At 43.6% G+C, this 17,860-nt stretch overlaps 1 pseudogene; it reads left to right on the top strand.

The window, feature by feature from the left end:
- The window catches only part of LOC113041206 (dual specificity protein phosphatase CDC14AB-like), a 46,855-nt pseudogene that overhangs the window by 17,624 nt on the left and 11,371 nt on the right, over positions 1–17,860 (top strand).

Raw genomic sequence — 17,860 nt, 5'->3', positions numbered from 1 at the left:
TGCTATATATACTCAGTGGCGGCTCCAGACAATTTTGATTGGGGGGGCAATGGGGGATCCTGGTCATTTCAAGGGGGGTCTCATGAAAACCAACAAAAAATATAGTGGGCACGGCTAATAACTGCATGTTACTGCATCGAAAACACATTTTGGTTCAAAAATAGCTAAAACTATGACTTTATTCAGCATTGTCTTCTCTTCAGTGTCTGTTGTGTGAGATTTCAAAACACTGAAGTGTAGTGATATCCGGTTCACGAACGAATCATTAGATGTAACCGGATCTTCTTGAACCAGTTCACCAAATCGAACTGAATTGTTTGAAATCGTTCGCGTCTCCAATAAGCTTTAATCCACAAATGACTTAAGCGGTTAACTTTTTTAGTGTGGCTGACTCTCCCTCTGAACAGGACTGTGCAGAGACCTTTGGAGGGGCAGGTGCTCAAAGTATAAAAGGGGCTTGTTAAGGAGTTCGTTTTGGTTTCGAACTACTTAGATGTCTGAGCCCGGAGAAGCCGTGATTGACACACTATGTTACTATGCTCACTTGATTGCCCTGTGCTAAACCATAAACGTATAGACGAATGTTGACGTGGTCCATTTATTTTAATACAGCATTGTCTATAGCAGTTTCCATCAGTGTAACAATACAAAGCGCCGCGCGCAAGCGGTCAAAAACCCTTTGCCCTTCCGGGTCAAACACCTGTAGACAACGTTGCATCTGCTGCCTTTATACCTGAGGCCAAGTTACAAACATGCGCCACCCAGTGTTAAACAAAGAAATTGCAACCCAAATACAAAGCGGCATTTGACTCTAACACACCGGCCCCTAATTGTTGATGGCCGGCAGACACAACAATTCAAACAAATGAAACAAAAGGAACCAAGAAAATGTTAATTGTGATAAGAAAAGAATATTGTGATACTTTCACAATTAAACCCCATACACTAAACAAAGTTTGGTCACAGGTCTCTCCATGACATTAGATTTTGTCTGCAACTTCACAGAACGTACCAGACCCTGCTTATCAGGAAAAACTTCAAGAACTCTGGCGAGTGGCCAAGAACCACGAGGAGCCGACCCGTCCATGATGACCACAATATCTCCAGTCTTCAGACTCCTCTTCTTGTCATTCCACTTTTGCCTCTCTTGAAGTAGAGGCAGATACTCCCTCACCCATCTCTTCCAAAACAAGTCTGAGACGTATTGCACCTGTCTCCACCTTCTTCTCATGTAAAGGTCATGAGGCTTGAACAACCCAGGTGGTAAAGCTGGCTTCCCTTTAAGCAAAAGTAGATGGTTTGGTGTAAGTGATTCCAAGTCATTTGGATCATCTGGCATCTTGGTAAGGGGTCGGTCGTTCAAGATGGCTTCTGCTTCACAGAACACTGTATGCAAACCATCATCATCTAATGTCTGCTGACGTAGGACAGAACTAAGTACTCTTCTTACCATGCGGATCATCCTCTCCCACACACCGCCATGATGGGACCTGGCTGGTGGGTTAAAACTCCAGTGAATTCCAACTTGTGAAAGGACTCCTTCAATCTGCTGATGGTTAAGTGCAACAAGAGCTTCCTTCAATTCTCTGTTCGCCCTAACAAAATTCATACCATTGTCAGACACCAGGTGAGTCACTTGCCCTCTTCTGCTTATAAAGCGCCGCAGAGCATTGATACAGGCGTCCGTCTCCAAAGACGCCGGAACTTCAAGATGGACTGCTCTGCTGGCTAAACAGGTAAGTATAACTCCATACCGCTTACCAATTCCTCTTCCTTTCCTCACTTCCAAAGGACCAAAAAAGTCCACTCCCGTGTTGGTAAAAAGGGGTAGGTCTGGCTGAATTCTCATCTCTGGAAGATCAGCCATCTTTTGTCCCAGAAGACATCCATTGTAGCGCCTACAAAAGCCACACTCAGTAATAATTTTTCGGAAGACCGCATTCGCCTTAGTAATCCAGAATTTCTTCCTTACTGATGACAATGTGTGAGCATGTCCAGCATGCCCCAAACTCTGATGCACATATTTGAGGATGAGTGTTGCCACATGCTGCTCTTTGGAGAGGATAATGGGATGTTTAACTTCCTCAGGCATTGCTCCCCTACTCAGCCTCCCTCCAACCCTCAATAGACCATCAACCAAGACAGGGTCCAGCCTATATATTGGGCTCTTACGACTCACCGCTGCATTCTTAGAGGACAATGAAGCAATCTCCTCCTCAAATTGTTTCTGTTGGCAATATTTAATCACTGCAGCCTCTGCTTCTGACAAGTCATCTACAGTCAGGGTTTTACTCCTAGGCGTCACAATGAACCCTTTCCCATCAGTCTGCCTTGAACTGGATCGACAATTTTCCTTCGACTGGATTACCAAAGGCCCCTTCAGCTGTTTTCTCCAGCGAGCCTTTTCCAACAACACTACTTTCAAATGGAGAAACCCAGCGACTGTCCTCTTGAGCTTAATCCAGTCAGAAAAGTAGCTAACAAGCTTATCAGTGGGCTTGACTAAGTAACACATATTGATCGCATTTGTGGTGGCCTCTTTTCTCACCTCTTGGTCATCAGGAGTCAATGAAGCATCCAGGGCAGTATTAGGCCAGTTCTCATCCTGCTCCCACAAAAATGTAGGACCTTCCCACCACCTACTGGTCTGTAGAAAGTCTACAACCATCAACCCCCTCGATGCATCATCAGCCGGATTGTCCTTGGAGCAGACATGCCTCCATTGCCAGGGTTCTGATGCCTCTCGGATGGTTGAAATTCTATTAGCCACGAATGTGTGAAACCGTCTATCCTCATTCTTGATGTACTTTATGACGGAAGTACTATCTGTCCAAAAGACAGAATCTTCCAACCTAAAATTTAGTCTACACATACAGCAAGAACTGCTGCTGTTAACTCCAGTCGTGGAATAGTGATGGCCTTCAATGGTGTCACCCTAGCCTTGCCGAGAAGAAAGGAGACATGGATGTGACGTTGCTGGTTCAACATCCTCAAGTATGTAACAGTCCCATATCCAGCTTCACTGGCGTCAGCGAAGTGATGCAGCTGGGCTTGGGCAACCTCACCAAAGTCCACTGGCTTGACGCATCTTGGTACCTCCAAAGCATTGAGCTGGTCAAGGTCTTCCAACCATATTTTCCATTGCTTTAAGGTGTCAGATGGTAAGGCATCATCCCATGCACATCTTCTTTGACATAATTCCTGCTGCATCACCTTTGCAGGCAGTGTTACTGGTGCCAGGAAGCCTAGGGGGTCATACACTGAGCAGATGGTTGACAGCATACCCCGTCTGGTAAGTGGCCGTTGACTTACTTCGATCTTAAATTTGAAGGAGTCGGTTTCTACAGACCACAATAGACCCAGAGCTCTTTCCACTGGCAGCTTGTCCCGATCAAGATCCAATTCCTTTAAATCCTTAGCCCTACGCTCTGTAGCAATGGCATGCAAGACGGCGCGGTTGTTGCTAATCCACTTCTCCAAGACAAAACCTCCCTTCTGACACAGTAAAGTTAGGTCTTGGATCATCTGTATAGCATCCCCTTCAGTGGCAGAGCTCTTCAAAATGTCATCCACATAAAAGTTTTTCTTGACAGCTTGACATACATTGGCAGCAAACTCAAACTGATGATCATCGGCACATTTTCTCAGTGCATAGCTTGCACAACTAGGAGAGGACACAGCACCAAACAAGTGAACTGTCATCCTGTGCTCCATCAAGTCCTGGGTAACATCTCCGTTTGGCCACCAGAGAAAACGGAGAAAGTCACGATCTTCTTCTGCAACTTTTACCTGGTGGACCATGGCTTTTATATCACCCATGAATGCTACAGGTTCCTCTCTGAAACGAAACAGGACCCCAAGCAGCGAGCTGGTGAGGTTAGGGCCCTGAAGCAGCTCCTTATTCAAGGATGCTCCTTGAAAAGTGGCTCCACAATCGAACACAACCCAAAGTGTTCCTTTCCTTGGGTGATGTACCGCATGGTGAGGGATGTACCACACTCTTCCAGGCTCACCCTGAAGCTTCTGCTGGGGCACAAGTTCTGCATAGGTGTTATCGATAAGGCCATTCACATACTGTGCGTACTCCTGGTGCAAGCTGTCATTACTCAAGAACTTTCTTCTTAAGCCCTGTATCCTTTGCTTCACCACAACCAGGTTATTAGGCAGAGAAACATCCTTTTTTTTGAAGGGTAACTTTAAACAGTACCTTCCATCTTGCAGTACTGCTGAATCCATGATCTCTATAAATCTGATGTAATCTCGAGACATTTCCTTTTCCTCTGCAGCCTTCTCACTGAAGTCATGGTTGTATTGACTGACAAGCATATTTTCGAGCCTTTGCAGAGAAATGTGGTTCACTGTGGCTGAGGATAATGATGCATCACTGTTTCCACTCAGTGGGCCATTAACCACCCATCCCAGCACTGTCCTAATAGCGTACGGGCCATTCTGGCCGCTATTTATGACCTCCCCAGGGTTCTAATACCTTTGGTGCGTTAGTTCCAATTAACAGGTCAACATCTGCCTTCACACTTGGGATGCACACACTTAATAGATGAGGCCACTTAGCCAGATCCTCCGGCCGGATCATATTATCCACTGTGACTGGCATTTCTTTCTGTGTAAATACTTCAGGAAGGATATAATAATCATTACCGTCCAAATTAGACACCTCCAGACCTGACAAAGAGAATGCTGAAACGACCCTTTCTTGCCCCATTGTGCCCAACATGAAACTTGTTGCTTTGCCTGTGATGTTCAACTTCCGCATCAGGTTTTCAGAGCAGAATGTGGCTGAACTTCCCGGATCTAAAAAAGCATAGGTTGTAATTACCTGGCTTCCCTTCCCCGACTTCACTTTAACAGGAAGGATGGCTAACACACTATGGTCCTTAACGGCCCCTATATGTCTGCATGTTTGAGGAGAGGACTGTTGCTGGCCAGGTGGAGCTGTTAACTGTTCCTGAGTCACTTGTCTTTTAATATGTAGTACAGTAGGGTGAGATTGTCCACAAATTTTACATGCCAAGCGATCCTCACAGTCCCTGCTCATGTGACCGGCACGTAAACATGCAAAACAAACTCCCTTTTGTCTCAGGAAGAGGATCTTCTCCTTATGCATTTTACCTTTAAACTGCTTACACTCCTTCACAAGATGGCGACGATCACACCAAAGGCACTTAGCTTCCTCAGTGTGCTCTATACCCAATGGCTGCTCCTTTGCGTCCTCAAACAACTCTTCAGTCAAAGCAGCAGCAACAATGTTACCCCTTACATAGCTCCTGGGCTGTGAATTAAACCTTGAAGGAGGCTTTGGTAGCAAGGAAGTATGTGGATCCTGTATGTCGCCAAACAGAGGGTCCGAAAGGATTTTGACACGGCGTTCAATAAATTGGACCAAGTCATTAATGTGGGCTCGGTCATGGGACCGTTCCATGATGTCATAAGCTGTAGTTCTCCATTGCTCTCTCATTTTATATGGTAGCTTGGAGATAATGGTCCTCATATTGACTGGCATGTTCAGTTCCTGCACATAATGAAGCTCCCCCATTACATTGCAGCAACCACGTAAAAACAAGGAATAGTCTTGCAGTCTCTCAAAATCTCTCAAATCTCTCAAAGTCTCTCAAATCCTCAGCCTTAACCACTTGCCAGGCCAATGCCATTTTCATATAAGCTATGGCGACCTTATATGGATTGCCAAAGTGTTCCTGAAGAAGACCTTTCGCCACTTTGTAGCCGTGGTCAGGTGCCATATGCTGACAGCTACGCACTAGCTCTTGTGGCTGTCCTCTAGTGAACTGCTCTAAATAATAAAGACAGTCTGCACTTCCAGCTTTGCTTTCCACACCTTGTTCAAAGGCTCTAGTGAACGGTCTTAATTTGAAGAGGGTCCCCATCAAACACAGGAACCTCTCTTAATGGCAGGGATGAGATATGTTGTTGGCGAACCAGGGTAGCGGTAATGTCATTTTGTCTTTGTAAAATGGCCAGTAGATCTGAGGAACGAGTTCCATTGGCTGACTGGTCCGTGAAAAACCTTTGCTGATTGTGTTCTTGCACGGTTGTCACCTGCTGCTGATACTCAGCTGGTTCCAATGTTCTTTGCTGTAGCTCACATGGATCGTACTGATGTTTAGAGGCCTCCTTACACCACAGCTCAGTTTGCCTTTTGAGCACCTCTGGTGACAGCGGGTTGTTAGGTGGTGACGGTCCTTTTGCAGAGATATGTTGTGTTAGCTTTGATAATCGAGGTTGAAATTCCTTTGTTGTAGGATTTAAGACACTTTTTGTTTGCATTTTCCTTTTTTCCTTTTCCACATAGGAATTCATGCCATTTGAAGATACTGCTGAACAACCTTTCTGATCAGCGACCTGTAACAAAGACAACTTAGCAGCAGATGCAGCCAACTCTGCATCTACAACAAGCTGCTCCCTTCTCCTCCTCAGTTGCTGTTCCTGCTCCTCAAGGGCATGTCTTTCCTTCAAAGCTGCAGCTCTAGCCACAAGTGCAGCTCTCTCCGCCTCAGCCTTTATCCTAGCTGAGGAAGTGCTAGATCTTCCACTGCTAACAGTTTTATGTGACCGTTTGCTGCTGATATTAGACACACTGTCGTTTTGATTGACACCATCCCCACCCTTGCCATTTTCATGCACAGCTTTAAAACCCACATTTGTTTTAGGCCTCCCATGACCACTTACATTTAAACCAGCATCAAACATTTCAGGTGACTCAGTTGACAAAGCAACATTACCCTTTTTAGAACACCTTGTAACAAAGCCCTTTGTTTCAGACATAACATCATTATTAGCTATCATCTTTGCTTTAAATCACACTTCATGTTTTTCCTTTTCATCAACAGGCAATAAACTCAACAAAGACTCATGAATACGCTTTGCATCATTACATGTTTCTATCAGTTCCTTCAAAGCATTTTGTAACTGTGGTTTTTGATTTTTTAAATCTTGCATTGATTTTCTAATTATGCTGGCGTTATCCAATTTAGACTTTCTATCTGCTTGCAACATAATTAGTTTATCAACAAGCAATTCTGCACGTTTGGAGTCCTTGTGATCACCAACATTACCACTGCTGAGTTTACTAACAGCTTGCATTGCAGTCTGTTCAATCGCGGGAGATTGTTCATCCATGTTAACCAATCAATCAAACGATTCGCTTTTAAGTCCGTAGGTCTAACACAAAGTTCACAAAGTCATGAAAAAGTCTCCAGTCAATCTGGCGGTATTTATCAGGTGTTTTTTGTTTTTTGTTTTTTTATTATACACGGGTATATGTGTGCACACAATTTAAAATGGCCATTAAGGATAGTAGCGTTACAAATACCTCTTTCGTTGGGCGCCGTACCGTCATCAGATGGTCCCTTGTGATGTTACTCTGTGGTCTGATTTCAATATCAAACCAACACCCTGTCACCAGAAAGCCCACGAAATATCCAAACAATAATCCACAAGAAAACCGAAGGCTGGTCGGCTGCTCTCAATTCCATGCATGCATGCCGAAGACTCCGACGTTTGTAAACAAAGTCCGAACTAATGCAGGGTTTTTGACTAATGTTAAGGAGTTCGTTTTGGTTCATGAAAACCAACAAAAAATATAGTGGGCACGGCTAATAACTGCATATTACTGCATCGAAAACACATTTTGGTTCTAAAATAGCTAAAACTATGACTTTATTCAGCATTGTCTTCTCTTCAGTGTCTGTTGTGTGAGATTTCAAAACACTGAAGTGTAGTGATATCCGGTTCACGAACGAATCATTAGATGTAACCGGATCTTCTTGAACCAGTTCACCAAATCGAACTGAATTGTTTGAAATCGTTCGCGTCTCCAATAAGCTTTAATCCACAAATGACTTAAGCGGTTAACTTTTTTAATGTGGCTGACTCTCCCTCTGAACAGGACTGTGCAGAGACCTTTGGAGGGGCAGGTGCTCAAAGTAAGTTTTGGTTTCGAACTACTTAGATGTCTGAGCCCGGAGAAGCCGTGATTAACACACTATGTTACTATGCTCACTTGATTGCCCTGTGCTAAACCATAAACGTATAGACGAATGTTGACGTTGAAATCCAAAGTGGTCCATTTATTTTAATACAGCATTGTCTATAGCAGTTTCCATCAGTGTAACAATACAAAGCGCAGCGCGCAAGCGGTCAAAAACCCTTTGCCCTTCCGGGTCAAACACCTGTAGACAACATTGTATCTGCTGCCTTTATACCTGAGGCCAAGTTACAAACATGCGCCACCCAGTGTTAAACAAAGAAATTACAACCCAAATACAAAGCGGCATTTGGCTCTAACAGGGCTCATGGAACAAGGCTTTAAATGGCGCGGTTCAAAATATAAATACAGCAATATATTGTGATGCATTCCTTGCTGATTACTCTTTCTGTCACTTGTGCCTCTACATTTCCTGCTTTTTCTTCCTCTATCTACATCTCCTCATTTGATCTATTACTTTCCACTCTCTGTCCATCTAGGAACAAGGCTCAATTTACTATTTCAGCATTAATGTATCATTTTAACCATCACTACTACTCTTGCACCTAATCAATAAGTCCACCTTAAATATTGATACAAAACATTAAAAAACTGATACACTGGAATATAGTGATTAATATTATTATTCCTGTAGTAGTTGTTATTGTCTAAAATTGAACACCTTTGCAATGTAAAGAAATGACAGGCTACTTTTGTTATTCATATCCTTCACACTGCACTTTGAAGTCAGGTATATTATGCATTTTTTATTGACATTGATGTGTATGATAATTACTTTTAAGGCACTCAACGTGTTAAAAAATAAATAAGTACTGTAATATAATAAAAGTTTAGTCAAATAACATAAAAAAGACCAGACCCCTCGATGCCTGTGAAACTTTTCTCCCTCAAACAGCATGCTAGTGTTAATTCTACACTACAGGCTACACACAGCAACATATCTGCATGTTCTCACATCAAATCATTCTTGTAAAATAATAATAAGTAAATAAACATCAAAATCACTTTGCTGAGAATGAAACAGCTCTTACCAGCTGTCACGGTGTTGAAAATATCCTTAAGCCATTAAAAAATATGCATGCGGCGTGAGGAATCATCCCGGTCAGGTGAAAGGTCATCATGTTGGTCATTTTATTTACGGTTAAATTATTATTAATAAATTGTACTAATATTATGATTGGGCATGGGCAGGCATTCACAAAAGGGTATGTTATTACAAAAAAAATTCGAGGAAATTTTGCTTTGACAAAAGGGCACTTAAGGGGCAAAGGAGCAGGTGCTCAAGTGAACCGGTTCTTTCGGACATTTCGATCAAATAAACCAGTTGAAAAAAAAAAAACGGTTCACCTTTTCTTTTGCACTTGATGTAATGTCATTAGCGATGATTGCCCTGCATTCAAGCCTTCAGTTTACCCGCGCTTATAACATAAGCACAGAATCAGTTCAGAATCAATCACCAAAAGAATCAGTTCGGTTCGGACGAGCTGTGTGTCCGTCTGCTTCACACTGAATCACATATGCACAGTATCATCAGCTCCTCGGTTCTCGAATCAGACGCGTCTGACAGAAACGGTTCTCAGTTCAGTGTAGGCAAGGCAAGGCAAGGTAAGTTTATTTATATAGCACATACACAATGGTAATTCAAAGTGCTTTACATAAAAGAAAGTAAAATAAATAATAACAAGAATAAAACAAGCAATTGTAAAACTTTTAAAATGTACTTATTTAAAATGAATTGAAAACAGTTATAAAATGATTTTACATAAAATAAAGAAACAGTGAAAATATTGCAGTGCAAATAAAAACAGTGCAATCAGTTCGGACATTGCACAGTGCTCATTCAATAAATGCACAGCTAAACAGATGAGTTTTAGGTCTAGATTTAAATGTGACTAGTGTTTTAGCACATCTGATCTCTTCTGGAAGCTGATTCCAACTGCGGGCGGCATAGTAACTAAAGGAGGACTCCCTTTGTTTTGTGTGAACCCTTGGTATTTCTAACTGACTCGATCCTAGTGATCTGAGTGGTCTGTTAGGCTTATGTTCAGTGAGCATGTCTGAAATATATTTCGGTCCTAGGTCATTTAGTGACTTATATACGAGTAAAAGTACTTTCAAATCAATCCTAAATGTAACTGGAAGCCAGTGTAAGGACCTGAGGAGTGGTGTGATATGCTCAGATTTTCTGGTTCTAGTCAGAATCCTGGCAGCAGCGATCTGGATGAGTTGCAGCTGTCTAATGGTCTTTTTGGGAAGGCCGGTGTGGAGCCTATTACAATAGTCCACCCTGCTGGTGATAAAGGCATGAACAAGTTTCTCAAAGTCTCCAAGCTGGAAACAAAAGATCTAATTCTTGCAATGTTTTCTAAATGATAGTATGCTGATTTAGTTACTGCTTTGACATGACTACTGAAACTAAGGTCTGTCTCCAGAATCACACCAAGATTCCTGACTTGATTTTTAGCTGTTTGACCCCTAGAGTCAAGGTATGAATTCACCTTGAACACTTCATATTTGATTCCAAATGCAATGACTTCAGATTTTTCCTTGTTTATCTGAAGAAAGTTCTGGCACATCCAATTATTAATTTCATCAATGCATTGGCAGAGGGAGTCAATTGGGCTGTAGTCATTTGGCGATAGGGCTAGGTAAATCTGGGTATCATCAGCATAGCTGTGATAGGCAATTTGTTTTTTTCTCATTATTTGACTTAGTGGGAGCATATACAGGCTAAACAAGAGTGGTGCAAGAATTGACCCTTGTGGGACTCCGTATGTCATGGACGTCCACTTAGACTTATGCTCTCCTATACTCACATAATAGCCTCTCCCTTCTAAGTATGATCTGAACCATTTGAGTACCATCCCAGAAAGCCAGACCAAGTTTTCTAGTCTCTGTAGAAGTATGTTATGATCGACAATTAATTTTGGCTATAAAAGGAAGATTAGATATTGGTCTAAAATTGCTCAAAATGGTGTTATCAAGATTGCTCTTTTTCAGGAGGGGCTTAACAACTGCAATTTTTAAGGAGTTTGGAAATGTCCCAGAAAGAAGTGAGGTGTTCACCATTTCTAAGAGATCTGCTTCTAAGCAGTTAAGCACATTTTTTTAAAAAGTGTGTCAAGGTAGCAGGTTGACGATTTTAGGTGCTGCACTATGTCTTCCAGAATTTTGCTATCAATTGCTTAAAAAATAGACATAGTATCTTTTTGATATTGTGGCCTTATCTGTCTGACCTCTGCATTACTTGAGGATGTGCTAATCGCCTTCCTGATATTGATGATCTTCTCAGAAAAGAAGGATGCAAACTCATTGCATTTGCTGTCTGAGAGCATTTCACTGGGAATCTGACATGGGGGGTTTGTCAGTCTCTCAACTGTGGCAAAACGAGTGCGAGTGTTATTTAAGTTACTGTTTATAAGGTTTGAGAAGAAATTCTGTCTAGCTGTGGCTAGTTTCACATTAAAAGCATGAAGGCTGACTTTATAGATGCTATAGTGAATTTCAAGTTTTGTCTTCCACCACATCCGCTCTGCTTTTCTGCATTGTCTTTTCATAGTCTGAACTGCTGTTGATCTTCTCCAAACTGATTTATGTCTGTTTGTTTTCTTACTGACTATTATTGGAGCAATATCATCAATAAAACTCTTAACTTTTGAGTTAAAGGAATCAAGGAGAATATCAACAGAGTCTGCAGAAATTCTTGGTGTTAAAGATATAGCCTCCATAAATAGTACACTTGTGTTCTCGTTAATGCATCTCCTCCTGACAGAGACCGATCTAGATTCAATTGTAGCAGACATCAAAATATCAAAGAAAATACAGAAGTGATCAGATAGTGTTATGTCCTTAATAACAATGGATGAAATGTTTAGACCCCTACTGATGATTAAGTCTAGAGTGTGTCCACCTTTGTGTGTGGGTCCATGCACATGCTGAATCAGGTCAAAAGTGTTTAGAACCGTTATCATTTCTTTTGTAGTTTTGTTTTCTGCAGTGTCTATGTGAATATTAAAATCCCCTGCAATTGCAAAACAGTCAAACTCTGAGGAAATCATTATTAACATTTCTGTGACCTCTTCAACAAAGGCTGGAGAGTATTTTGGAGGCCGGTAAATAATAATAATCAGAATGCGTGGAGCACTTTTCAGCACAATCCCTAGATATCCAAAAGACAAGTACTGACCAAATGACACTTGCTTGCATTGATTGACATCTTTAAATAGAGCAGCTACACCCCCACCTCTCCTAAAAGTCCTGCAAACTGTTGCATTGCAGCTGTCTTCAAGCCATGTTTCGTTTAGAAACATAAAATCCAGATTGTTTGTAGTTATAAAGTCATTGATTAGAAATGATTTATTTTTTAGTGAACGAATGTTTAAAGATGCTAACTTGATGGCTGTGCTTTGTGTCTTCATATCAATTTTAGTTTGATGCATAATAGGCTGCAGATTAGATGAGTCGGCCCTTCGGCTTGAGATGGCCTTAGACTTTCTATCAAGTGATAAAACTGAAATAGAGAAAGCTACAGGCACACTGGGTTCCTGGGTTCAGAAGGCATTTGTGAATGTTGCTGTTATTATAGCGGGGACCCGACACATATCACTGAGAGCTGCTATCAGTTGTTTTTGGTTCACCTTCAGCAGATAGAGGGTTTGGGCCCTGGCGTTGTGGCAGTGGTCGAAGAGCTCTTGCATGAGCAGGGACCACAGGCTTTGGTGGTTTTTGGGCCTGCTGTTTTTTTTGTTGATATCTGTGGGCTTGCAGCAAATGAGTGAGAGAGTTTAGTCCCAACATACACCAATTCCTCCATTTTCTGTGAGAAGCACATAAGTGGAGATGCTGGAGAAAGAGATAATGTGTCTGTGAGATGGGCTGTGGTCTCTGGTGTTTCTGTTGGCTGTGAAATGTTGTACTAGCTTCCCTGGCTGTTTTCCAGAAAGTCGTCCTTGGGTGGTGAATCTAGTAGCTGTTTTGATACATCACAGTCAGTCTGTGAGGAGCTCTGTGGGCATGGCTCAACCGGGATAGTGTCTATCATCAGTGATTGTTTTGTCTGCATGGTGTTATCAGCAGAGATGTATAGTAACGAAGTAGAACTACTTCACTACTGTACTTAAGTACTAAAAGGCGGTATCTGTACTTTACTACAGTATTATTTTTTTCTCCTACTTCCACTTTTACTTAGGTACATATTTTCGCTGAGTTTAATACTTTTACTCCGATATTTTTTTTATGTGCTGCATCGTTACTCGTTACAATTATAATAATGTTACGAATCATTCCATTACAAACCACTGCCGGAACTGTAGATGGCAGATTTGATGAAGCTGGCACATCATTGAGCGAAACAAGCGATTAAGAAGACTGCGCGTGCTGACTGAACTGCTGTGAAGAGAGAGATGAACACCGAGCCGAGCCAGATAATGACTCGTTCACGAGCCAAGAACCGGTTGCATCGGTTTTCGGATGACCAGTAACGTTAGTTCTTTCTGACAGTTCGATTCAATAAACCAGTTGAAGAAAACAGTTCACCGATTCTTTTGCGCTCGATGCAATGGCGTCATTGGCGTTGAATGCACATGGGCTCATAACATTAACACAGAATCAGTTCAGAATCAATCACCAAAAGAATCAGTTCGGTTCCAGACGCTCTGCGTGTCGGTTTGCTTCACGCTAAATCACACATGCGCAGTATCATCAGCTCCTCGGTTCACGAATCGGACGCGTCTGACACAAACGGTTCTTGACTCGTGAACGAGTCATTATCTGGCTCGGCTCGGTGTTCATCTTCAGTTCTCTCTTCACATCAGTTCAGTGTACTGTTTGAGTCAATGAATTACTCCGGGATATTGGTTTGTTTTAAATCAGAGGGAGTGTCAGACACATTAAACAAGTTAACAGCTTAATTCATCTGTGGATTAATGCGTATTGGAGACGCGAACTGTTTAAAACGATTCAGTTTCGATTTGGTGGACTGTTTCAAAAAGATGCGGTTAAATCGAATGATTCGTTCGCGAACCAGATATCACAAACTGCTTTGTTTTTAACTGTCGTACAACAGACACGGAAGAGAAGACAATGCTGAATAAAGTCGTATTTTTTGCTAATTTTGGACCAAAATGTATTTTCGATGCTTCAAAAAATTCTAAATGAGCCTCTGATGTCTTGAAACAACAAGAGGGTAAGTTATTAATGACATCATTTTGCAAATTGGGCTAACTATGTCATGATCCTGCCCTGACAGTCTTGTCTGTAGTGTCTTTGTTCAATGTGTTTTTGTTTATTTTGTGCCTGAGCACATGGTTGTGTCTCTTGTGTCTACCACGTGCTCCTCTTGTCCCACCTCCTTGTTTTCCCTGGTCACGCCCTCTTGTTTAGTCCCTATTAGTCCGAGTGTTGTCACCTGTTTCTCATGTCTCTGTATGCTCTTATCGTGATCATTTCCCTCCTGTGTTTGCCGGTTCGTTTTGTGTGTGAGTTAGTGTCTGCTTAGCGTGCTAGCTGTTCTAAACTAATAGCGTTTTCCCTTGTCAGTTTAAGTCTGGTATTTGTTAGTTTAAGTTTATCTTGTCACAGTGTTTCTTTTTGTTTGGATCTCACTTTTAATTTGACTTAAGTTTGACTTGTTCTTTAAAGGATTTATTTTCCCCTTTTGAGTTATTTTCTTGGTTAGTCTTCCAGTTATTTCTAGAACTTTGTTTTGTATTTGTTTCTTTACCTTTTTAGTTTACTTTGGTTATTTCCCTAGTTAATCTGGTTTCTAGGTCATAGCACCCTTGTCTGATTTTTGCCCTTGTATTATTATTATTATTATAGTTGTTGTTGTTCTCATGTTGTCTTAAGTCTTGTCTCGTGTTTTGTGAGTTCTGTCTGTTCCTGTCTTACCCGCTGACTTCTCCCTGGCTACTGGGTCTCCCCGCCTGGAGGTCTGACGTGTGTGGCTATACCCCTATAGTCAAGTGCCCTTGGTTCCTGGTGTTGTGGTCTGGTCCCTTGCACAGCCTCCTCTACAGTCCTGTACTCGGTTGTCACCCAGAGCCCCCCTCGGGGGTCATCCCTCCCAACTGCCTGCTCCACTGTCTACCCATCTACCCAATCCTACTGTCTGGACTGTTCAAGCCACTCCCTCCTATCGTGCTTTGTCTTTTGTCAATAAACGTTCCTTGTTCACTCTGCATCTGGGTCCTCTCCCTCAGTAACCCTGACAGAACGAACCGGCCAAGTCAGGACCCAGCAGAATGAGTATCAAGATCCTACCCCCTGCAAATGCTCAGGAGAGACTGGCCCGCCAGCAAGGCCTGGGTGCACTTCGGCAGCAGGGGCAAGAGGTGAGGGCCTTTGCCCAATTCTTTTGGACTATGTCTAGGGGCCTTGAGTATCAGGATGCAGCCCTTAAGGATGTCTTCAACCTCTGTTTGGATGATCCACTGCCTCAGTGGGAGATGGAGCAATTGAGGATCTTGGACTTTTGGAACTTTTCCAATTATTTGCACCACCGCAAGGATTGGCAGATACTTACACCACCAGAGTCCCCCTACAGTGATCACCCCACTCTCACTCCATCGAGTCAAGTCCCTGATCATCTTTTGATTCCCACTGAGAAAAGGAGAGTGAGAAGGAGGGCAGCCAAAGCTGCTGCATCTGTCATGGAGGCCTCTGTGCTGGTTCAAGCCTCCGAATTGGCCGAGTCCCTCACAGTCACGTCTGAGTCAACCAAGTGCTCTGAAGCGGTCAAGCTCAAGGAAGTTGTGAGGGAGGTTCCCCTGTTAGCCCCTGTTCCTGTGCCAGTCAAGCCTATTTTAGTCCATTCCAAGTCAGTCAAGTCCAGTCCTGAAAATTCTGTGTCAATGTCAGTTCATGTAAGTCAAGATGTAGGTGATGTGAATGCTTACAGGCCTGGGAGACGAAAGGGTAGGAGGGCCCGCGCCAGGAGAACTAGAGACCTTAGTCTGGAGATCCCTCCTGCAGTTTCCCTGGGTGATCTCAAGTGGCCTGCTGCTTCAGTGATGACCATGGAGTCCAGTGGTGAGCAGCCAGCTCCAGAGCTCACTCCAGTGTCTGCTCCAGCCCCTGTGTCTAGCCCACAGAGGACTCCAATCTTGGTGGCCCCAGCGGGCAATTCCACAGCCTTCGAGGGCGGTCAAGAACCCACTCCCGAGTCTGTTCCAGTAGCCCCGGAGGGCAGCTCAGCAGCCCTTGAGGGCGGTCAAGAACCCACTCCCGAGTCTGTTCCAGTAGCCTCGGAGGGCAGCTCAGCAGCCCCTGAGGGCGGTCAAGAACCCACTCCCGAGTCTGTTCCAGTAGCCCCGGAGGGCAGCTCAGCAGCCCCTGAGGGCGGTCAAGAACCCACTCCCGAGTCAATTCCAGTAGCCCCGGAGGGCAGCTCAGCAGCCCCTGAGGGCGGTCAAGAACCCACTCCCGAGTCAGTTCCAGTAGCCCCGGAGGGCAGCTCAGCAGACCCTGAGGGCAGTCAAGAATCCACTCACGAGTCAGTTCCAGTAGCCCCGGAGGGCAGTCCAGAACCAAGTCCGGAGCCCATTCCTGCAACCCCAGGGGGCCCTCAAGAATCAGGCCCTGAGTCCATTCCTGCAGCCCTGGAGGGCAGTTCGTCTACCCGCCAGGCCACTCAAAGGTCAGTCTCTGAGCCCATTCCTGCCGCCCCAGGGGGCAGTTTATCAGCTTCTGAGTCTCTTCCTGTGGCCCAGGAGGGCTTTTCGACAGTCCCCACAAACAATCCACAGTTGCCTTTGGAGCCTGGTCCAGAGAACCCTAATCTCTTTGAGGCCATTCCAGAATCCCTTGCTAGTCATGTCTTGCCAACCAAGAATACCCGGCAATCCACCCTGAATACCCAGTCCAGTTGGCAACCCTTGCCTGTGAGAGGTGTTCCTGTAGGGAGAGGTGCCACCAGCCATGCCCCCACCTTTGCAGAGTTGGATAGACTGGGTTTCCCCAAGCCGGCAGCACCCTGGCCTAACCATTCCCCTCGAATGTTTTCCACCCCTCCCAGCCCACCCCCCGTTTTCCCTGATAGGCCTGGTTTTCCAAGGTTTTCATCCCACCCACCCCCCCAGTCAGTACCATCTTGGCCCCCTACCATGCCTGTGCCCCCTTTCACTCCTCCACCCCGGGTGGACGCCTGGAGGCGTCCTTTGGAGGGGGGGTACTGTCATGATCCTGCCCTGACAGTCTTGTCTGTAGTGTCTTTGTTCAATGTGTTTTTGTTTATTTTGTGCCTGAGCACATGGTTGTGTCTCTTGTGTCTACCACGTGCTCCTCTTGTCCCACCTCCTTGTTTTCCCTGGTCACGCCCTCTTGTTTAGTCCCTATTAGTCCGAGTGTTGTCACCTGTTTCTCATGTCTCTGTATGCTCTTATCGTGATCATTTCCCTCCTGTGTTTGCCGGTTCGTTTTGTGTGTGAGTTAGTGTCTGCTTAGCGTGCTAGCTGTTCTAAACTAATAGCGTTTTCCCTTGTCAGTTTAAGTCTGGTATTTGTTAGTTTAAGTTTATCTTGTCACTGTTTATTCTAGTCTAGTTTAAGTGTTTCTTTTTGTTTGGATCTCACTTTTAATTTGACTTAAGTTTGACTTGTTCTTTAAAGGATTTATTTTCCCCTTTTGAGTTATTTTCTTGGTTAGTCTTCCAGTTATTTCTAGAACTTTGTTTTGTATTTGTTTCTTTACCTTTTTAGTTTACTTTGGTTATTTCCCTAGTTAATCTGGTTTCTAGGTCATAGCACCCTTGTCTGATTTTTGCCCTTGTATTATTATTATTATTATAGTTGTTGTTGTTCTCATGTTGTCTTAAGTCTTGTCTAGTGTTTTGTGAGTTCTGTC

The sequence above is a fragment of the Carassius auratus genome, chromosome 2 (assembly GCF_003368295.1).
Source record: "Carassius auratus strain Wakin chromosome 2, ASM336829v1, whole genome shotgun sequence".
NCBI classification, from domain to species: Eukaryota; Metazoa; Chordata; class Actinopteri; order Cypriniformes; family Cyprinidae; genus Carassius; species Carassius auratus.
Note: the sequence above shows the minus strand (reverse complement) of the source record. Positions and strands in the feature narration are given on the sequence as shown.